Source organism: Pteropus medius, unplaced genomic scaffold (genome assembly GCF_902729225.1).
Source record: "Pteropus medius unplaced genomic scaffold, Ma_sr-lr_union100, whole genome shotgun sequence".
Classification (NCBI taxonomy): domain Eukaryota; kingdom Metazoa; phylum Chordata; class Mammalia; order Chiroptera; family Pteropodidae; genus Pteropus; species Pteropus medius.
In genome coordinates, this window is record NW_024349797.1 from 17,016,456 (window position 1) to 17,031,153 (window position 14,698).

A 14,698-nucleotide genomic window follows, 5' to 3' on the forward strand; every position below is an offset into this window, starting at 1 on the left:
AAAGTGTTTCTTCATGGCTCGCCTGTGAGGCAGCTGGAAGTGGTCAGTAAATAATCTGATTTTCCCAAAGAGGACACTGAGGTCCCCTCTGTATGGTCACTCAGTGGGTGGTTTGACTAACAGGGAGGCTTGGTATTGAAACCACCAGACGCATCCTCCCTGTGCAGCTACTCGCTCTGTACTGTATCTTTGAGACCTGTTCCGGGTCTCCTTCAAAGCAGCCCTGTAGGATTATGAGTTCTCTCTGTAGTCAACCTATTCTGTCTGTTTCGTTAAGAATGTGCTTGCTTAGGAGATATCTACCTGTTACTTTCTATCTAGGTTATTTGGGAGAATAGGTATTAGAATTGGGAGTCGAAGATTGAAAAGTTCTGGAGAAAAGAATAGAAACAATGCCAGGAATTGGGAGGGTTGTGCCGGACAACTGGTCATACACATAGGCCCGGATGTGGAGCGGGTCCAACAGAGTGTCGCAAGGTGGGGGTCAGCTAAGGGGCCAGAGGGGAAACTCAGCAGCGTGAGCTCAGCCCTTCCTTCCATAGCAGATGGTGCAACTGGATGGCTCCACTGTCTTGTGAGATGAGTGAAGAAAACCATTAACTAATGAAAGTAACCGTGGTAGTGGAAGAGTAAGCCACTATCTCTGCTATGTTGATCATCTTATCTGGTGATAACTTCCTTTGAGTAGTGAGGGTTCCAGGTTTTAACTAAATGTTGAAAAAGTCTTCGATTCCTCACCAGGAATATGGGAGGACTAGGTGTTGTGCCTGCCCGCCTGCTCAGATTTGGCATCTGTAACGCGATGCCGTGGGGTGGTGAGGTTTTGGGCAGGAAGACATCAGTGAGGGTCCAGTATGTGCATTAACGACACAGGGTTGCAATGACTTGTTTAGCTCTAAGAAAGAAACAGGTGTGTTTAATCTGACTCCTGCCTCATCCAGCAGATTAACCATGGACTCTGCACCAAGCACCATTCAGATCTGCTGGGAGAATCTGTTGTTCCAAGGTCGCTTGGCTGGATATCACTCAAAGCTATCTGGATCAGTGCTTTTCAGACTTTGTCATTGAATTCCCCCAAGCTACAGAGGGAACTGAATACAATTCCCTGGGGAAGGGAGCAGGGTGGGGCTTTATGGTTTTTTGTTATCTAAAGTTTTCTCTTTTGTCCGTGATTTTCATATACTCTATTTTAATCAGATTGTGTCCTTGAATACTTTCCACAGTTCCATGGTCCCAGGCTGATGCGATAAGTAGTCAAAATATATATTGTTCACAGCTTTCTTCCAAAACTGTATTCGTAGCAGCCCAATTATTTTTTCAGAGAATGTGCCTTAACCCAAACCGGCTTTATGCTGAAAGCTCTTAGTCCGTCCGAGCTGCTATAACAAGGTGCTCAGATGGGGGGTGGGGGGGAGCGGGGGCTTGTAAACAACACGAACTTATTTCTCACAGTCTGGAGGCTGGAAATTAGAGATCAGGGAGCAGCATGGTTGGGTTCTGGTGAGAGCCCTCTTCTAGGTCGCAGACTGCTGACTTCTCATGTTCTCACACGGCGAAAAGAGGGCGAGAGAGGCCACTGGGGTCCCTTTTCTAAGGGCACTGATCCCATTCATGGAGACTCCACCTTCACGACCGAATCACCTCCCTAAGGCCCCACCTCCTCACACCATCATGTTGGGGGGTAGAATATCAACATATGAATTTTATGGGGACATGAACATTCAGTCCATGGCAAAGGCCCTGAATACCACAACTGAGCTTGGGGATCCTGCAGGTAATAGTAACAGGGAGCATAAATATCCTTCATCATCACATTTCCTGTTTAACCCCTTCTCCTGCTATGCTGTAAGTTCCATCATGGAAGAGGCTATATTTTGTTTACTGATTTAAGTGCAGTGTTTAGAATAGTGCCTGGAATATATGAGGTGTTTAAAAAGTACTCGCTCCTCCTAGTAAATAGCATTTCTTGACCTACCAAGTGACGAATATTCTTCTGTGGTTAAATTCACCCATTGACTTCTTAATTTAGTTTCTGAACTAGAATCAATTTTCTTCCAAATCGGCTATGTCACTTTTCATATTTTCTAGTTCCTTGCTGAAGTTTAAAAGGATTATTTTATCTTCAGAAACATAGTTCATTTATAGTTTTTGTTTGGTAACTCCAGACTTTTTTCTTGTTTGTTATTTATGATTATTTCCATTCATGTTGTCTTGTCTCTTGATATTCCAGGTTAGTTACCTTTGATTGTGTGCTAGACATTGTATTTGAAAAAGTATTTGAAGAAATAATTTCAGGTCTATCTTTCAGATAGAATTTTTTTGTTTGTTTCTACCAGGTGTCTGGGAGCATCAGCCATCTGGGCTCACCTTAATGCCACTTAGGTCTTGAAACTGCGTTCAGTTCATCTAAAGCCCAGGTGCAGTCATTTATGACCCCACGTCAGGTCCCCTGCTGTACCATACTTTAGCACAGTCTGGACTTCGACTTGGGTCCACCCAGCTTGCAGAGGTTGTCAAAATGCTGCTCAGCCTTTTATCAGCCTCTTACATCAGCAGTCTCTTCCAGATCAGCAAATATCTCCTTGTTAATGGTGGCCTCCGTTTACCTTTCCGGAATTTCATCCTTTCCTGAAACTTGGCTAAATAAGCCTCACTAGTTAATTAGCTTTTTAGATGCCTCCAGGAAGATTTGTGAAAAATATTTAGTTCAGAGATTTTCATTGTCTTTAGTGGGATGTTGGTTCATATTACTTTTGCTGTCATTATCAAAAATGGAAGAAGGTTTATTTTGTTTACTTTTACCTGTTTATTTATTTTTAACAAACTGTTAACACTGGTTGTTTCTGAAAGCTGGGAGTATAAGATGGAGTTTGCTTCTGATTTTATATATCATCTGTTGTATGATTTTTAGAATTAAAAATTACAACTTAAGAAAATAAAAAGAAGATATATGTAAAGGACTAGCGTGACGTGGGACGCATTATCATCGTTCAGAACGATCTTTTCGTCTGTGGTTTCCTCTTTCCCTTGGCTGCCTGCTCTTTATCACCACGGAGATAACACCGCCTTTGTCTGTCTCACTCCCCTGGAGCAGTGACTTCCTCCTTTGTAACAGGAACCCTTTCTGTTTTCATTCCTTATTGCTTAAGCCCAGTCTTCAGGCATAGCTCAGTTCTCATCCTCAGCAGGGAGGGAAGGACTTTGTATGTCCCTCTTAGATACAACTGACAAACCTAGAGTGATGTGGTGATGTTGAGACTCACGAGGGTGCTTTAACCACCTCACTGCAGGAGAAATCTCATGGCTATGGGGAGTTGACACTTGGCCAGCCTGGTAGTCAAGCAGCTGAATGAATCCGGACTAAATCATGCCAAAGACATGCGATCGTATTGACTCTGTTAACCTAAAAATCAAGAGGACTTTCAAAGTGAGAAGCAACAAGCATTTATTTGAGATTAAAAAAAGAAGGAATAGCTATTTGGGAAACATTGATTCAGGCAGAAGGCCAAGTAATGTCTCCATTAGGAGACAAAAGCAATGGGCATTTATGAGCCGGGGAAGGGGAACGATCACATCGGTAGAAGGAAGGCCTTTCTGTTGGTGCAGATAACATAGAGATGCTAATTCTGAACGATTTGTTAAAAATCTTCAGATCGTAGTCATAATAACTATGTTCTTGTTATCTTTACAGATAGTTCTTTGGAAAACAATGTTGCTTTAGGCCCCGTCCAAAAGTTTATTTTCCCCTTAACTTTCCAGAGGTTGGAGGGATAAGACACTCGAGGCGGCGCCTCTGGCATAGCAGCTCTGGCTCCATTTTAAAGTGGTTCCGTTTTTGTTATTTTTAACGACGCTTTGTCACTGTCTCCTCGAATAGGATTCATCAAACCCCACTCTAGTTTGTAAGCTTCCTGTAAAAACGGCAGTGGCAAGACTTGCAATGTTCGAAAGCCTTCATTTCTGAAGGATTCATAGGAACAGACTGTCCAGCAAAAGCCTCTGACTGTCCATGGAGGGGATATCGGGCGCCTCCAGACTTGCGGATCCAGTCAGCGCCCGGCGCACTTGATGGATCTGCACTTGCTCTCCTTTGGTGCCTCGTAGCATATGATTTTTTTCTACTCAATTTCCCATTAATTTCAAGTTTCATCCTACTTGATATTTGGTTTTCATGTCGAATATAACCTCAAAACAGTTTGAAAGCCAGGAGTAAAACTATCGTAAATCACACACAATCATAAATCACAGATAAGGAAACACGATGCTTCTGTAATGTGTTCCATCGAGGGAAGGGCACATTTCTGGGTCACTTTTTTAGAGAAGCAGCCACCACCAGGCAACGTCCTCGCTCAGGCACAGCAGGGATGTACTTTTATTTAAGTGACACTTCCATGGCACGCGCTACGCGAGGCACTTTAACTCTGTTATTTCCTCACTGAGGGGGACAGTGAGTCGTCGATAGATTTGAGGGAAAAGTCCGAGGCCCGATATCTCCTCCGGCTGAAAGCAAAATGGAGCAGGTGAAAGATGTTCTGCAGGTCGAGGTGCTGGCTAGGGGATCAAGGTGCCTCTACTGTGGCCACATGACACTGACCTATCAGGGCGACTATCAGGACTTGGGTAGGGTGTGCCCATGAGAGCCGCACCCGGCGGGCACATCGGGGCTCTGGGCCAGGTCCTAGGAATGGGACTGGCCGGGGCCAAGAGGGGCATCCAGGTCACGCTATCCAAGGGACCAAGGCTCAGGGAAAGCAGAAAAGGCTGAGCAGGAGTTGAACTCCCTATGGGAAAACCCAATTTCTGGCTTAGACCAGCAGGACCAAAGCTATTTAGGGTTACGAATACTTGGAACATTATTTTAGAACCTCTTTTTCAGAAGTCTGTAAGCCACAATAGCATTCTAGAGCGTTGTCTTTTATGCTTTACTGACACTAAATGTAAGGCCTACTATCTAGGAATAGAAGATAATATTCAAATAAAAGAAAAAAATATATAGAATATCAAGCTCTTTATAAATTGTAAGTAATTTTATCTCGAGAGTTTTAAGTCAGTGTGCAACTTTCTTTCTTCTCTTTCTCCTGGATCTGATAAGTATCAATGTATCGCCTCCCCTCCAAATTCAGTCTTCAGCGCATGCTCTGTGATTGTGGACACGATTTCCTGAAGCATTTTTTTCCTTCACAGTGAGCATGTTGCGCTTTCTCAGTAGGGGGCGCTGCAGAGGCACTGCAGGAGGAAGCCAGTTTCCACCTTGGTTTCCAGCAGCTGCTCTGGTTGGGAGGCCAGCGGGAGGACCGCGGTGTGTGTGTGTGAGGACATCCAGTGATGTTCTTGTTACGGAACGTGCCAGAAATGTGCAGTCGGTCTGCAACCTCACAGCCCTGGCGCAGCGTGGTGGCTGCCGTAATACAGCTCCGTCCATACTGACTCTAGGAGCTGCAGGCTGCCTGTCCACACGGGGGCCCTGCTCCCTCTGCTTGCTTTCCCCTCTGGAGCTTTGTCTCCCATGGTCCTTCTGATGCTGCAGCCCGCCCCCCACGGACACCACGTGTCCTCCTGTCTTCATGAGAGTCCATACTCCCCGTGCATATCTGACTGTGGCCTCTGTGTGCCTCGGAGGGCCGCCTCCAGCTTGCCCAGTGACTGCAGGCCAGTGAACTTCTGACACCAGTGCAGCAGCAGCACCTTCTCCAATGAGGCTGAACCTCTCGAGGAGGGGACCCCCTTTCCGCTTGCCCTTCCTTGGATGTTCTCTGTCAGCCCTAGAGCATCCTCTACAGTTCTAGAGTTTAATTCTTTGTTATTAAGCTATGATTTTAAAAAAGTAACTAGTCAACGGCCATGCCACCCTGAACGTGCTGGATCTTGTCTGATCTCGGAAGCTAAGCGGGGTCGGGTCTGGTTAGTACTTGGATGGGAGACCACCTAGGCAGACCAGGTGCTGTAAGCATTTAAAAAAAAAAACAAAAACTATTAGTGTTTGGCAAAGTACCCGACACACATTTAACACTCAAAGGAGTTTGTTATTAAGATAACTAATGAAACAGAGATATTATTATCTCCATTTTACGAATGAGGAAACTGAGGCTCAGAAGGTTTAAGGAACTTTCTAGAGTTACATAGTAAAGAGTGGAGCTAGTATTTAAGTGTGTGTGTGTGTGTGTTCTTTTTCTGCTACCAGTTTATGTTGCCTCTCATTCTTTGAAACTAATTGGTATAGTTTTGATAGATGTTTTTATTAGAATAAAAAGTTTATAGAGGAAGTTGGGAAGAGCTAGTAGAAGTTTGTCTTTGAGGCTTATGCAAAATGTGTGACAGTCTGCTTCAGAGAGGTGCCAGGAGGACCTAGGCATGTAATCAATCTGTGACAAAGGCTTCTGTGGGAATCAGACTACGGAACAATAAAGCACCAGAGTTAAAGAAAACACCCAAACCATTGTTTGAGGCTGCCATGCCTAACGCAGAAAATGAAATGCTGAAGCAATGTACTTCCCAGAAATTGTAATGGTTTTCAGAGTCATTTTTAACTAGTTGCCAACTTCTTAGAACTGGAGGAAAAGGCCATTAGAGTTTTCGTTCTTTACACAATTTGTACAATCCACAGGTGGTTTTTCTTTTTCCATCCCAGGATGATGGAAATAACAATCCTTTTTGTAAAAGATTCTCCTGAGCACCCCTGGACAGCAGTAGAAGGAACGTAAGATGAAAAGCCAGGTGAATAAGAAGCCCTTGCTATAGAATTGGGAACCAATGTGAAACAGCAGGTGAGGAGACAATATTTAAAGCATCAGTGACGCCAGCTCTCCACATCCACCCTCTGGGTGTTATTGTCCCCAAGACACCATGGGCTGAGATGTCAGCATTGATCTGTGGCAGAGCAAGATCCAAGAGGAATCAGAGAAAGCCTCCTGGTCTTTTATCTCTGCCCGCTTCGTCCCGGACCACTTCAAGGAAGCAAAGCTTCAGTCGCCAGAGCACATGGTGGACACACAATTAATTAGCTGTCCCGGAATGCACATGACAGGGACGGGAGAGGGTGGGCAGCGTCGTGCAGTGCAGTGGGCACCTCCCTCTGGAAGAGAAGGTGGCTCTCCCGGGCTGAGTCAGAGGGGGCTCAGAGGCTGCCAGAGTTCACATGTTGGGGAATAAAAAAGAACGGCTTTGGGCCAAGAAAGTACAATTTTAGAACTTTCCACCCAAGGCTACCTTTAGCTGAGAATAACTCCTAAACTGCACCCCCGTTCTGCTTGCAAATCCAGTTTTCAAGACTCTCCCTTCCATCACTGGCCCTCAGCAGAATAAATCATTTTGCAAAATATTCATTATATGCAGCTGCCCTACGTTATAGTGCTGGGAAAGCCAAGAGCAGAAAACTGAAAAGCCATTCGACACAATTAACATGTTCAAAATGTTCGGTGAGTCTGTAGTTTTCCGACATGTGTTATGAAAGCCAGCCAGCAAATGGAAGAAAAGATTTATGCACAAGAGCAACAAAATGTATAATATGGCCATGAGTGAAATTAACAGGGGCTGCAGGAAAAAACAGGAAAAGAAAAAAGAAAACTTGGTTAGGGCCACGTCAAGATGAGGGTAAGAGAAGAGATTCCTTTTGTTCTTAGATGGGGAGACTCTGCCTTTTATAAGGTGTAAGTTTTCTCTAAATCAATTTATAAATTCAGTGATAAATTCAGTGTAATTCCTCTTGACATCCTAGCAGAAGTTTCCTTGGACCCTGACAAGAGGATTCTAAAATTTATCCAGAAGAATTATTTTATTAAAAAATTATGGAAAATTTTTTTAAAATAAGTATAATATGGGGGACTTCTTCTATATAATAAAACTATAGTATTAACACATTTAACACGTATGGTACCAGGTACAGAAACAGACATCGCACTCTAGTGAAGAGAGAATTAAGAAAAAGATCCATGTGACTATAAGAATTTGAATTATAAACAATCACAACTCAAATAAACTGTGACTACACAGTTGATTTGACATAACATTTTGGAAAGATAATCTTAAAAAGTTTCAATATCCTATAATCTGCATGTCCTTTGAGTGAGCAATTTTAATTCCACAGATATATTCAAAGGATATACTTCTCGGTGTTTTTAAAATTAAATAATAACCGAAGTCTGTTAAAAGAGAATTTTAAACTAAATACCATATTTTAGGCACACCTAAAATGGAATATTATACAGTTATTAAAATAAAATGTTGTTATGTCTAGCAAAAAATTTAAAAGCAGTATGTATATAGAAAGATCCCATTTGGTTATGTGTGTGTGTGCGCCTGTTTAAGCAATGTATGTATTTATATGAGAAAAATAAGTAGCAAAGGCTGACAAGATTCACTCTGGATGGTGGGTTTTTGAGTAACTAAATTTGATTTTTCATATTGCTTTCAAGGATATTATGAAGAGCACATAGCGATCATGTATGATTCATGTAATTCAACATTAATAAAGGGAGTTTTTGTAGAGGGGATCGAAAAGTCCTCGTTGGTGAAGTAGGTCTGTCTCATCTGCTATGCCATACAATTGATGACATCAAGTGTCTTACTCATTTGGCCATGGGACACATTAGCCCTAAGGGAAAGATCTCTCAAGGACAAATGTCTTGGCAGACAGTAGAAATTCTGAACCCCAATTTAGTTTCCCATTTGTCTTGCCAACAGAAACCTGAGCTTCAGGTTCAAAGCCCAATTGTTCAGATCGTCTTATCTAGTTCAGCTACGTCAGATGTTCGTGGCACATCCTTGACCTTTTTAGAGCCATTGCAGGCGTCAGTCATTCGAACAATACTTCTGTGCCTTTTAAAATCAGAGCGGGAAGAATTGTACTAATATAAAGACCACCTGGAGCTGGATTCCAAAAAGAAACAAAAAAGATGTTTTTATGTCTACAATCATCCATGCTCTTTCTTATCACTAAAAGCTATGTAGCTTATATACCTTCTCTTGCTTCAAAAGCCAAGAACTTATAACTAAATTCAGTGCACACACATGGACAATATGAATGATTGACACAACTATTTCTGCCTTTTTTCATACTCTTTAAAATGGCCTACCTTGTATAAAAAAAAACCTGAGTTATATTCTTTCATATTGTGTAGTTATGTAAAAGCCTCAGCCCCTTTGGAAAAAAGTTAGATTCACGACCCGTTCCCTGGGAGGCTGAGATGATGGAAAAACTGTGACCTTCAGAGGTAGGTCTTGTCAGCCTGGCTTGTAGGGAGGTCCAGGGCTGATTTTAAAGCCAGTGCTGGCAGGTCCAGACTCAGCCCTGCAGGAAGAGTGCAGGGTGACCTCCTAGAGGTGACGCCGGGCAGGCGCAACAGGCTCTGTCTGGTTCAGGAGGCCGCAGAGGAAGGAGCATTCCTGAGGAAATGAGCATTTCATGAGCATTCCATGTCCCCATGGAGACAGGCTTCAGGCTCCAGGGGGAGGGAGGGAGTTGAACCCACAGGGGTGGAGGCCTGTGGTGGAGGCATCAGGGCCAAGGACGGTGTCTCCTCCAGCACATGGACAGCTGCAGGCACAGACAGTGAGGCCCAGTGGTGGCGGCTGAGGTCACTTGCGATGGAGACATTCCCATTAATGAAGAATTCTCATCCTTCATTAATGCCCCAAGACACCCCCAGTCCATCTGCCAATTCATCAACCTGCTCCGGCTGGAGAGCCCCTACCTCACCTGTGGTCCAGCCTCTGTCTTCCAGGCGCAGAGTTACTTTCCAAGGAGTGTATGCCAAGCGGTCCAGGCGCAGAGAAGAACAGCCAAGAGCTCTGGGCCCGGGGAAGTGTCTCACTCACTCTTCAGTTTCACTTCTCTTTCAACTGGAGGGATCGTATTTCACGTGCCTCTGAACTCTTAGAGTGTCTCACGCCAGCGCCTTTCACCTGACGTTCAGTAGCCATGACCGTGTTCTTGTTTTTTCCCTATTATAGAATACATGTTTCTAAGGTTGCTTAATAGTCTATGCTAGAATGGCACCTGAATCCTAGTCCAGGTTTGCTCCCCAGGCACTGAGTGACCTTGGGGAGGGAGACAACTTCAGGTCTTCAGGTCTCAGGTAATTCTTTAAAAAGAGAAAAGGAAGAAAGAAAAAAGAACACCAGGTAACATAATAAAGACCACAGAGTGCTGTTCCTTAAGTGGGTGACACAGAACCCCAAATCTATAGGACGTTAAGAAGTGTTAAGAGAAAAAAAATCTTTCTGTGATCCAATGACTTGATAAATTCTGGAAAAACGAAGCAAGGGAAGTTTCCTTCCTCAGGACTTCTCGGTGGTCTGAGATGACCTCACCTGCAGTTTTGCAAAAGGTTGGGTACCGGCCACGGTGGCGGGGGCACGTGGGCCACGTGGCTCCCATCACACAGCAGACGTCGGGGTCCTGACCTGGCTCCATCTCACAGCACTTCATCTGAAGCCTCTTTAACCAAAGGCACTGCTCTCTCTACCCCGATGCTGACTGGCCTTCTCTTTAGCTTAATAGACCTTTCTTGTCTCCTGGCCCCTCATGAGTGTTGACCATATACGCTCAACACTCCAGATTTGACACGTAAAAATACAGCACATCCTGTCAATTTGAATATTATTATATACTCAACAACAAAAATTTTTAGTATAAGTCTGTCCCCAATATTGCAGGGCTATACTTATACTAAAGGTTATTTGTTGAAACTCAAGTTTAACTGGGCCTCTTGTATTTTATCTGACAACTATCCTCTCCCACAAGTCCTCCTCAGCCCAGCCTCAAGGAAGGAGACGCTGACTTGCCACCAGGATGTGCCGATGACTCTCCATAACCAGTAGGGGGCAGGACGAGCCTTTGGGGCAGTGGATACGGGATGAACATCTCAGTACTTCTCTCTGTGTAAATGATGTGTGATAACATGTAGGCTTAGGGGACCTATCTCAGCGATCCCAGTTACTCTGAGAAATATTTGCCCTTCTGACATGAAGCCGATCAAGACATGTCCATAGACGCATTTGATTCGGCATTGCCTCGTTAATCTTGCTCTGTGTGGTGCTGAAGTCAGCTGACTTCTCTGACCAGGCTATCTGGATATTATTTAGACATTGAGTGGCCTGGATATTTCATAGGTACTTCGAACTGCTGACCCACACACTGAATTCACGACTTGGACTTGGGAATGTTGCCCATAGGTGCAGAACCTGTGAGTTTAAATGTCAGTCAAGGAACACATTCCCATTCGGTTTTCTGTCCTCCCCGGAGAAGGCTCGGCTATCTTGCTCGCTATCTAACACCTCCGCAGGCCTATCAGAGCCCTTCGAGTGGGTGTGGTCATCCTCGGCTTCCACTTTAGGGGGAGGGCTTTCTTTCTTACGTGGGCAGCCAGGGCAGGATAACAGCCCATCCACATTGAGCATGGGGCATTGGGGCACGCGTATTCCCTTTCAGTCTACTTTCTGGGTACATCGCAACCTCATACTCCCTCATTCCCTCACCTGCCATCGGCCTTCGGTCTTGAAACATCTTAAGAGCAAGATTCCAGATTTGGGTTTGGGCTTTGGGCAAAATAGGACCAGTGGGTCTGAGGCATAGGTCAGTGGATCCAGCCCAGTTGACCAGGGTTTTGAGATGATATTTGTTCAAAGCCGTAGCCGACAATATAACAAACCTTGGATGTCCATTTGTCTTTTGCGCCATGTTTAGACATCACTGTCGGGAAACTCATGGGAGTTTCTAGATCCTTGTCCTATCACAGTCTTAATAGAACACTGATTTCTAACACATTAGAGAACAAAAACAAAATAAAACCCTATTCTACAATATTGAGAGATCCAAAAAAAGAGGTAACAACATTTCTTACCACCAAGGGTCATCTCACACAATGGAATTGCCACTGGGGATTGCAGACAAGTCTGGTGGGGCTCACCAGAGAAACGGAACCAGTAAGAGGTATCTATATCCATATCTGTAGCGATATTCATATCTATAGCTATAGCCATATCTATATATATGTATAGTCATATGTATATCTATATCTGCTTTATTATATGGCATTGGCTCAAGTAATTTTGGAGGCTGGCAAGTCCAGAATCTGCAGAGCTGACATCCCAGTTCAAAATCCATCAGGCAAGAAGATTCTCCCTTATTCAGGGGTGGGTCAGCCTTGTGTTCTATTCAGGCCTTCGACTGATTGGATAAGGCCCATCCAGCATTATGGTAAGCAATCTGTTTTACTTAGTCTGCTGATTTAAATGTGTATTTCATCCAAAACACTCTCACAGAAACACTCAGAATAATGTCTGGCCACCAAACGTCTGGGCACCCCAGGGCCTAGTCGAGTCGATATAAAATTGTCCATTGCATGGAGTTATCACAGCTGGCATGGAATTCATTTAAAAACAGATCAAACATAGCCAAAGAGAGTCAGACATGGGGACGAGGCAACTACAAAGCATCCAGACAGGAAAAAGAATAGAAAATGCAGAAAAGAGCATAACAGACATGTGGGACGTGATAGAAACATCGAATAGGCATGCGATTGTGGTTCCGGCAAAAGAAGAGAGAATCGGAATAGATGCAATTTTTAAAAATTGTCCAAAACAGACATCAAATCACATATTTAACAAGTTGTATGAACCCTAAGCAGCATTAGTACAGGAAAAAAAATGCACCTAGGGACATTATTTTAAAATGGTTGAAAGACAAAAAACAAAGAGAAAATTTTAAAGCAGCCAGAGGGAAACAATTCATCACCTTCAAAGGATAATATTAAAGATGATAGATAATTTCTCAACCAAACTGTGAAAGCCAAAATATAATGGAATGACATCTTTATAGCACTGAAATTCTAAACCTGGTGAAAACAGCCTTCAAGAGCAGAGGTAAAAAAAGATGTTTTCAGATGAATCAGTCTGTTTTCTGGATTGTGAAAACAGAGGCACTACCAGTATTTTTTGTAATAAAGTAGTTTTAGAAATTTAATACAGGAATTGGGGCTTACACGGCGGGGCGGGGTCAGGGGCCATGAAGGTCTGGGCAGCTCTGCTGCTGGAGGAACAGAGTCACCAACTACCTGAGCCTGTGACTGGCATGGGCCACATAACAAACAAACATTAAAAGCAAACATTAAAAACAAGCAAACAAATAGCTCTGAAAATAGTTCGGAAAAGCAAAGCTGGAGAACTTGACTTAATATCAAGATTTATTATAAAGTTACCATTAATTAAGATGGTGTGGTATTGACACAAGACAAGATAAATGGTTCCATAAAATAGTAGACAGTCTAGTATCAGAGCCACCAGCATACGGACGACTTAGAGCTCTCAGCAGTGTTTCTGGCTGGAAAGAAGGGAGTGGAAATTCTGTGACAATTTTTGTGGGCTTGATGGGACACACGGAACCTTGAGGTGGGATGACAGATGCCAGCGGCTCCAGCGATATCTTCACTACAGGGTCCTGTGTGTTCGTGTAGGCTGTACCTGGCTAGGGGCTTGGTGCCAACATTCGAAACCTAGTTACCTGCAATCGAAAACAACATCGGGCTATCTGGGCCTGTATAGTTCAAGACCCACCGGAGAGATCATCAGAGATCTTTAAAAATATAAATTTCAGGTAGTTGTTGCTTTACTGTGAAAATATGTTCTTCTAGGTGGTTAAAAGGTCTGTCTGGAGTATAACTACATCTGGAATCTCCAGGTGGGAAGAATCTTACTTAAATCACAGGTGATTGAAAGCGACAACTTAAAAGGAAGGGAAGAAGCAACCAAGTAAATGACCACTAACAATGACGCTTTTGTGGAGGAACGTTCCAGGGCTCTCACTCATGTGTGCCTTGCAGGTTCAGCCCTGATCCCGGGGCCAGAGGCTTCCTTTCAGTGACACAGTGTCATAGCAAATGTCCCTACGGCAAGAATGGTTTTGCCCACCCGATGAAGCCTTTTGTGTCTAGGCAAAGTGGCTGAAGCTTCTCCATCCACACCTTTGAGTTTTGAAAAAGTGCTGCTTACAGGATTTCAGTGGGAGGGGTCACATCTGACACCTATACCAGTGGCCGCTTGGGATTTAGACATTCCCCAGAGCTGACTGCGCTCTGCGGGAATAAAGGGCAGCCTTGATGGCTGGGGCCGCCAAGAAGATGGGGTGGGAAGGAATAATTGTTCATTGAGCACCTACTGGATGTCAGAACTTAATGCCTCACGCTCGTGGCCTCATTTGATTTTTTACTACAATTCTTAAAATAGCTTTTATACTTTCCATATTGCATACGAAACTGGGGCATAAGGGATCCAGCAGTATGTCCGAGGCCACCCCACCAATGGGCAGGTGTAAGAATTCACTAGAGTCCAGAAGTCTTGATTCACCTGGCCTCCCAAGGAGAGGGGAGGAAGGCAGTCAGAGAGAAACTGTGCTGTCTGCACAGCCTGGAATAGATCGGGGTCCCTCCCACTAAATGCCGTCACACAACTGCGTGCACCTTTGTACCGTGTCCTTCACCAAGCTGTTTTCTTCCCCATCTCTGCGTCTTTGCCTCACACTCACGGCCACCAGTTCCACCATGTGACATGACTTCCCCCTGTAGGGGAGGAAAAATAATTTTCCATCTACCCTTCTAAATTCTTCTGGCCGGTCTAATAATCAAATTGACATGAGACAGATTAACGGGAAAATAATCACATTTATTACCTATGTACGTATGGGGGTTCCATCAGCACATAGTTG

The 14,698-nt window shown here is 44.0% G+C and overlaps 1 pseudogene; it reads left to right on the forward strand.

Annotated features, from left to right (window-relative positions):
• The first annotated feature begins 5,831 nt into the window (after positions 1-5,831).
• On the forward strand, positions 5,832-5,950 carry LOC120619871 (uncharacterized; annotated as a pseudogene).
• Positions 5,951-14,698: the final 8,748 nt, after the last annotated feature.